The sequence below is a fragment of the Ursus americanus genome, chromosome 19, assembly GCF_024610735.1.
Source record: "Ursus americanus isolate L20-20 chromosome 19, mUrsAme1.1.p, whole genome shotgun sequence".
NCBI lineage: Eukaryota > Metazoa > Chordata > Mammalia > Carnivora > Ursidae > Ursus > Ursus americanus.
The window spans coordinates 10,574,321-10,583,596 of record NC_142145.1 but is presented as its reverse complement, the minus strand read 5'-3'; the positions used below and the strand labels follow the sequence as shown (position 1 = coordinate 10,583,596).

General features: G+C 34.8%; 1 non-coding gene across 1 annotated transcript; it reads right to left on the bottom strand.

The window, feature by feature from the left end:
• Positions 1–8,698: 8,698 nt before the first annotated feature.
• LOC123787573 (U6 spliceosomal RNA) lies at positions 8,699–8,805 on the bottom strand. Its single transcript, XR_006778274.1, has one exon. It is a non-coding gene; the product is annotated as a U6 spliceosomal RNA (small nuclear RNA).
• Positions 8,806–9,276: the final 471 nt, after the last annotated feature.

Here is a 9,276-nt window from a genome sequence, read left to right as displayed (position 1 = left end):
GTTGGCTAATTGAACTTAATAATAATTAAAAATAAAAAGGTTTTGTATAGTATCTATAATAACATAATAACAGATAAATTACTTTTATTCAATTTTGAAGAATTTGAGCTTTTAAATTGGTGTAAATTACATTCTATGCTGGTATTATTTCCCAAGAAATATTCAAAGTCCTTGAGCGAATTGTCCTATATCTCATGGAGAAAAAAACTTAAGTCTTAGGCCATTGGCCCTTAAATTATTCTCCCTTCATTTGAGCCAAATTTTACCTTCTCAAAATGGAAAAAAAAATTGTTCTTAGCAATACATTAAATCACCATGGTGACAAATACAATACTTATTTACTATTAAAAATGTGATTTTTTTAAGGTTGAAAATATCTGGTATGAATAATATTGGTAAGGACACATTATTTAAGAGTTTTATGTAAACAGAATTAATTCATGGATTCAATTGGAGAAAATAGCAGTTATCTAAATAAGTTACTGAATAAAAATTGGACATAATTTAGATAAAATTAATGGTTTAAAATGCTAACATTTATCACATGAGCAAATTATATAAGAGTTATAGTCCAGCCGTTTCATGCCATTGTCTGTCACCACATATGAATTAAACCACAACTTATATTAACATGAATGTTGAAGGGATTCAAAGTATGTACACCAAAATGTGCTGCTTTGGCAGATTGATTATTTTGAATTAAAGTCACTTGAGAAATGGCAGATACAAGAAGGCCACTCTGACCCTCCTTTTTATTCCCGAATGCAGGAGATGAAATTTCTATATGAAAGATACCCTCCCTAGATGAGAAGGAAAGTGACCTTCATATCATCAGTTGAGACCTATAGGATTCTATACGAACGGAACTTGTTAGAGTAACTCTTTTTCTTTAGCCTCCCCACAGAGTTTAGATATTTTTCCATAATTGTTTGTCTTTGTTCAACCTGCTATCAGAGCATGAAGATTCCATTTCCTTGGGTCTTTAGTCCTTATGAGAGCTTCCATATCACATAAGACTTTCTATAAACTTGTACACTTTTCTCCTTTGACATGTCTTATGTCAATTTTAATTCCTGACCAAGCCAAAAAGCTCTAAAAAGGTAGAGGTAAAAATCTGCCTCCACTACCCCATCAAATTAAATCTTTCCAATCAGCACACATTCAGTTACATGCTTCTGACATATATAAATACATGAAGAAAAAAGTTAAAGGACACGTTGCAAGAATTTTTAACATTCAGAGAAATAGAAGGTTTTTGGAAAATATTTTGAAAGCAGTCAAATTAAATGTAGATAGCCTCATAATAATGTGGTATAATTATTCTGTTTTATGACTTCTAAAAATATATTTTTAAATGTAATTACATTAAAATATTAAACACAAACTGAGTCTATGTCTTAAACAAGTCCCTTAAAATCTGGCATTATTGTAGCCTAGAAAAACTGAACAAATTCTGATGATATGAAGTCAAGGTCAGATTTTAATTGCTGCATATAATATTACTTTCATGTTCACAGAATGTTATTTATACACAGGGAGGATTTGGGCTTTTTTTGTTGTTGTTGTTGTCGTTGTTATTTATTTATTTTTGAAATTATCATAACCGTATCCAGGTGACAATATAATAATTAATAAATGAATTTCCTTCACTTCTATTAGGACAACTCAAAGGATGTGCTAATGATGAAAAATTAACTGGCTCTTAAATTAATTATTCTCAAATATAATTCTCATTTTCAAGTTATACTGCCTGTCACTTGGCAGTCATTAAGTCGTAGTAATTGGTATAATATTCTGAAAAAATGAAATAAGATGTTCTTATTTTCTTTAATTCATAATGTTGTTTGGCTCTTCAACCACTAAATCAATGTGTTTTAGTATATCAGAGAAAGAGCAGTAATGGCTATAACAATAAATTTTTTGCTCAGTTTTTAGCTGTCGATTTCGATGCTTTCATATTTCATACTGTGATTACAATCTTATCAGTGAGGCTTTGCCAGAGAGAAACGGGCTTTTTCTAATTCTAGGAGCTTATCTTTACATATCAAGAAGTAATCCCAGTGAACTCAGAAAAAAAAATTTTTTTACTGAAGCAGATCCCACATATCAGACCCTTACTCTTAGTTTCTTACTAACAATAGTTCAGCTTTGTTTAGGGTAGCCTCTAATTCTGTCCCAGTCAGCAAATCACCATTGGTCTTAGCCAATCATGACAACTACTCATTTTCCCAGTTGCTTGAGGGAGATGAGGGGGATGTGACCCAAAGCAATCTAGTGATGTGTGAGGAATTGTTTTCTAGGGACTTATGGGAAAAATTTTGGTTGTGTCCAGGTAAGAAGAAAGTCCTATCTCACAATACCTCAATTTCCTTCTTTGTAATGTGGTTATATGTGAAAATGTACATAACGAAACAATATGATTAAAACAAAAAAGTCAATATTTATAATGAAGCAGAGCAGAAAGTTGGAGAAAAACATCAGTGAGGACTAACCTCCAGAGTTATTAAGTGAGAAAAGGAAATCTTTACTTGTTTAGGTCACCTTCACATGAATTTCTACTAGGAGCAACTAAAACTTTCCTAATAGAATCCTCAAGGGAAAGACCCAACGCTAGGGAATTTTTTGATGTTATGGAGAAAAGCAAGCAGGAGCCACTTTCTGTATCCTAAACTCTGGTTCATCCAAGGGGAAGCAGTGGGGGGGAAAATGATAGATAGATAGATAGATAGATAGATAGATAGATAGATAGATAGATAGGGTCTTTATCAGGAGAAAATATTGATAGGATTAAAGTTCCAATTTACTTCCATGCTACTTGTTAATTATTCTCTTCCAGATAAAGGGGGTAAGGAAATTGGCAAAGACTATATTAATGATGTTTTTTCCCCATCGAAGGCACTTGTTTGAATTGTCCAGGGCAGAGGCTATTAACTTAATGGCTAAAGGAGTAACAGAGCATAGAAGTCAGTGGCAAAAAGAAAGAAGAAAGAAAGAGAGAAAGAGAGAAAGAGAGAAAGAAAAGAAAGAAAGAAAGAAAGAAAGAAAGAAAGAAAGAAAGAAAGAAAAAGAAAAAGAAAGAAAGAAAGAAAATCAATCTTGTAGACTGTTTTTAGACATTTGGCTTTAAGCCTTTAACACTTTAAATTGACCAGATGTAAATATTTGGGAGTCTCAATAAATGAGAAAACAATGTTGATCAAAAAATTTCACTCTGAAGAGTTAACACATATGTTTACCCCCTAAAATGACCCTAAGCTCCAGATCTGTTCCATTAGGCAATGGAAACTGAACATGATTCTCATGTGGTTGACCATCCAATTCCCAATTCATATATGACCATGGAGGACAATGGACAAAGAACTTCCCTTCTCTGGAAAGTGGTTCCTTTGTTTAGAAAACCAGTATCAGACTCTCAGGGATGAAGGTCTGGATCACCCAACAAGGCAAAGAAACCCAGACTAACTAAAGGTGGGAAAAAAATATGATGAAAATTAGTTACATAATCTGCACCAGTTGTAGTAATGAGGTCTATAGCTTACCTTGCCACCCTTTTTACAGTGTTTTTAGAACAGGGGTTGATGATTTTTTTTCCGTAAAAAGTTATATATTGGAAATATTTTAGAGTTTATGGGTCTCTATCATAGATTTTTCTTTCTTTTTTTTTTTTCCTCTGCAATCCTTAAATATGAAAAGTCTTTGCTCAGAGACACAGAAAAACAGTCCTGCGGCTGGATTTGGCCATTGGCCTAACTTGCTAATACTTGATTTAGAAGATTACAACTAGCCACAACATTAAAGAGTTTGATCTTTCCTTTTTTCACAGGGAAAAACCATCAGGGCATCTAATTTCCTGGTGAAATTCTAGTATCTTCAGAGCATAGAAGTAGATCTGCTTTATACCAATGGCAGACTAAAAAAGATTCAGTTATGTATCAGTCCAGATTCATGAATCTTTTCTTTCCAGCCAGAGTGGGCTTAAAGGATAACATGCATCCCGTGTTGTGAAGCTGGGTTGCTATTTTTCCCATGTCTGTTGCTACTTGTAAGGATGCTGTTGTTGTCATTACTCTTCATCTCTTGTGTCACGCTTCAGCAAAACTCCACATGCCCCACCTCGAGTGCAGTACACTACACTCTTCTCACTACCATGGAATACGTACTCTTAGAGTCTCTAGAAATCTGGCAAGAATGGGTGTCTAGATGGTATTAATGTTGTACTTAGTTTCACAACAAATTCTCTAATAGATTTCCTCTCTCCATCTCTCTTCCTTGTCTCCTCACTCTTTCTTCCTTGGAACTGAATCCCTCTCAGAAAATCACTATCACACAAACATTTACCTTAGATTTTAGGGTATTCAGACAAAAAACATAGCCAAAAGCACCCCTAATTGATAAAAAGGCATATGAAATAAAGGAACAAGGATAGATTTAATGGATAAATCCCGCCCCTGAAACAGTGGAAGTCTGAAGTGGAGGGGAGGGCAAGAGATCAGATGACAATATTCTCAAGTCTTCCCATTTCCCTCCTAGATGATTCTTGAAGTGGGAGGTCATAGAAAAGCATGAAATGTTTCAGAACAAAACCAGCAAATAAGGCCTTGGGCATACCACCTATGATTTTAAATTCTGGAAGAGAATTGCCTAGCAGATTTTCCTGTGTCATCATAGAGAAATCAAAGTATGGCATGTTTAGGGAAACAGAAAAGTCTTGAGGTTGATCAATTTCCCCCACATTTCCCACTGCTGGGTTTCTTATAAAAAATAACCAGTTATTTCTGAGTGTTCATCATATGAGACCAAGAGGATAGCCTCAGTGGTCAATTTACAGAGCGGACAAGATGAGGGCAACGTGGCTCTTGTAGAGGCAACCAGGCGGCGCCAACCAGAGGCAATAGCAAAAGGAAGTGTTTGCACGTGACGTGATGAGCACTGGGTGTTATACACAACTAATGAATCATTGAACACTACATCGAAAACTAATGATGTACTATATGTTGACTAATTGAATTTAAATTTTAAAAAAAAGTAAATGTGGGGGCGCCTGGGTGGCTTAGTCATTAAGCGTCTGCCTTCGGCTCAGGGCATGATCCTGGCGTTCTGGGATCGAGTCCCACATCAGGCTCCTCCACTGGGAGCCTGCTTCTTCCTTTCCCACTCCCCCTGCTTGCGTTCCCTCTCTTGCTGGCTGTCTCGTTCTCTCTGTCAAATAAATAAATAAATATCTTTTAAAAAAAAAGGAAATATGTGTTTCTGAGTAGTGACATGGCTCCTCCAACATACCAACATTTTCCTTTTTAATTCATTTTTCAATTTTGACTAATGATATGTATTTATGCAGACAGTGAAAATGCTTTTAGAGAATCTAAGACTAAAATGTTCCCCAATATTGGACAAAGGTCAATATTTCATATTCAATAATAAATATTATTGATATACATCTGTAACAATAACTTAAATACTTCTCATCTTTCAACTAAGATGGAACTCATTTCAAAATATTCCAGAACACAATATTCAGTTCTCTTTATCTTACTGTGTTTTTATTTATAAACAATTTTCTTCATTCTTTTATGGTAGACTTTCAACACCATTATGTTAGATTTAGACAAAATGTATTGAGCAGCGGAACATGTGACAGAACAAAAGCCTTCCAAAGTCTGTGAGAGTCAAGTATACATTTCTGAGTTACTCTTAACACAAGACAGTTTTAAAACACCTAGAAGTTAAGAATGAATAAAGTATGGTCTAGGAGGTATAATAATTTTTGTAAAGTGCAGCCAAGAATGTCTCTTTCTATAATAGCTATTGAATTTACAAACACAATTAAGGGGAACTACTAGGCTCATGCATCAATTGGACTTGAAGTCTTTACTGAAAACTCCCATTAGTGTCAAAAACAAGATATAAGAGCGAGTTTTACGAACACCATTAGATTTTTCTAATGTAAGGGGGGCGTAGCATGGTATTTCTGTTGAATGTACCTGTAGTAGTTTTTAACAATTATTATAGATATGGCACATCTCTAATGTTCATTTATTCATATAGTCTCTTATTTATAAGACTATCCCACACCAAAGGGAGAAAATAAATATAATACACAAGTTACAAAAAAGTCCAAATATAATTGACATTTATTTTATTTGCTCACTATTCCCATTGTTTTCATAATGAAAAATTCATCGTAAAAAGTTTTGTTTGCTTATGGTTAAGTCACTGGTAAACCTGAAGAGAAATCTTACATTCCAATATTTGAATATATGGAATGGGACTGGGGACAGGGAGAGGACCAGAAAATGAATAATAAGAATGTCATAAAGTCTTAATATTTAAAGCTAACTAGGAGAAATGAATAATCTGAAATATAGCAAAGAAAGAAATGTTGTAGTATGTAATACGTAATAAAAAGAATGGCTTTGAATTTTCATAATTATATGCAATAATCAAATGAAAGCCAGAAGGTGTCATCTAATTTCCCTGCATTCTCTGACTTACATGTATTTAGATCAATTTAAATGAACAGTTTTTGTTTTGTGAAAAAAAAAAAAAGACAAAAACACAATAGTGCCTTGAGGAGGCTTCAGTTCGTCTCCTAAAATATTTCATTATTGATTTAGGTAGCATGACTAAAGTTTTGGAAAGTTAGGGGGGAAAATACCTTCTTGCTCAAAGAGTGCTCTTCTACTTGTGCAAAATTTCTTTTGGGAAGTTTGTTCTTTAGACTAAAAATGTAAGAATTTTTACCATTAATTCTTCACGCTTATGATATTACCTTAGATAAACTTTTCAATGCATATCTTTTCTACCACTTTATGATTGGATTAAAAACAATACTCAAGTTAAAGAATCTTAATAGAGATGAGCCTCAATGTCATAAAAAGGAGATAAAGTGACACGGTGTTTTAATGTGCATCAAGCGCCTAAAAATAAAGAATTTGACGAAAATATTTTCTCTGACCTCTATATCAGAGATGAGTCCGTGATATGTCTCTAGCTAATTGCCTCATTTATGTGGATGGCAGGTTTATAAATTAAGGTGATGATGAATACACTGCATCTATATGAATTTACCCGCATTCATATAACTCTACCTCTTACTTTTAATTCTCCAAAATATGTATGTGCCCACGTACAAAATAAAATCCATATATGCTCAGGACCTGTGTCTGTGTCAAGAAGCTTCCACCAGTTTTCTCTCTCCTACCACATCCAGCTTAGTTTCTCTGCCAGCCTTTGCGGACCTTTCAGCCTGGTCGTAAGTCCTTCCCAAAATTCTTTTCTTCTAAACCTTTGTGAAAGCCCAGCTGGCCTGTCTGTCTGTCTGTGTGTCTCTTTCTCCCATTCTCATATTTAAGAAACTGCATTGAAGGGTAGCTACAATGTTATGTGCCACCTGTCTGTGTATCTTCTCCCAAATGTGCCCCACCATCGCAATTTGGAATGCTTCCTTTATGTGCATGGGTACTTCTGTTCTTATTTATGTATTTATGTATGTATGTATGTATGTATGTATTTTGTTCAGTTGGCCACTGTATAGTACATCATTAGTTTTTACATATTGTCCAATGATTCATTAGTTATGTATAATACCCAGTGCTCATCACAACATGTGCCCTCCTTAATACCCATAACCCTGTTACCCTCCTCCCCACCCCCCTCCCCTCTGAAACCCTCAGTTTGTTTCCCAGAGTCCAGAATCTCTCATGGTTCATCTCCTTCTCTGATTTCTCCCCCTTCGGATTTTCCTCCCTTCCCCCTTGGTCCTCCATGCTATTGCTTATGTTCCACATACGAGTGAAACCATATGAAAATTGTCTTTCTCTGCTTGACTTACTTCACTTACATAATCCCCTCCAGTTCTATCCATGTCGATGAAAATGGTGAGTATTCATACTTTCTGATGGCTGAGTAATATTCCATTGTATATATGTACCCATCTTCTTTATCCATTCATCTGTTGAAGGGCATCTCAGCTCCTTCCACAGTTTGGCTATTGTGGACTTTGCTGCTATGAACATTGGGGTACATGTGCCCCTTCTTTTCACTACATCTGTATCTTTGGGGTAAATACCTAGTAGTGCAATTGCTGGGTCTTAGGGTAGCTCTATTTTTAATATCTTGACCATTCCTGTACACCATACACAAAGATAAACTCAAAGAAAGACCTCAATGTGATATGGGAATTCATTAAAATCCTAGAGGAGAATATAAGCAGTAACCTCTTCGACAACAGCCACAGTAACTTCTTTCAAGGTATATCTCCAAAGACTAGTGAAACAAAAGCAAAAATGCAGTTTTGGGACTTCATCAAGATAAAAACCTTTTGCACAGCAAAAGAAACAGTCAACAAAACTAAGAGACAGCCCACAGACTGGGGGAAGATATTTGCAAATAACATTGCAGATAAAGGGCTGATACCCAAGATATGTAAAGAACTTCTCAAATCCAACACTCAAGAAACAAATAACCCAGTCAAAAGATGGGCAGAAGACGTGAACAGACACTTCTCCAAAGAAGACATACAAATGGCTAACAGACACATGAAAAAATGCTCAACATCACTAGCCATCAGGGAAATACAAATCAAAACCACAATGAGATACCACCTTATATCAATTAGAACGTACCTCTGTTCTTGAACATAGTAGGGCACAGTAGGAGTCATATAAGGTTGTCAACATTCTAGCATTTTTTTCTTTTAAAAAATATGGAACGCTTCATGAATTTGCATGCCATCCTTGACTAGGGGCCATGCTAATCTTCTCTGTAATGTTCCAATTTTAGTATATGTGCTGCTGAAGCAAGCACTCAACATTCTATCATTTTTAATCTATAAAAATGACAAGAGTAGATGGCTCGATTTAATAATAATAGTGTTTGGTCATGATGCCAACTTCTACTAAACAAATAATTTTACAATCTGGGAATGAAAAATTTGAAAATATTTTCTTTTGAAACAGTGTATTAAGAATTGATGCACCTTAAAATATGAGGATAAAGTGATTCTTTTTGATTATTTCCATACATATTAAGCTGTTTGGTCTATGTACTTTCATATACTTTTTTAGTTGATGTTCTGAAACAGTAGATTTTAACATTTTTTTAATACATCAGAATCCTTTCGTTATGCATAAACTTATGAAGAGAGCCAGAATATACAAAAATGAAAATGGAGTTTTTCTTGTGGAAGAAGGTTAAGTGGGAAAGTCATTACCTCAGCTTTCCCATTGCAGCTCCACACAGGGTCATTTGGGTAACTATTTTTACCCTAGAGCAAAG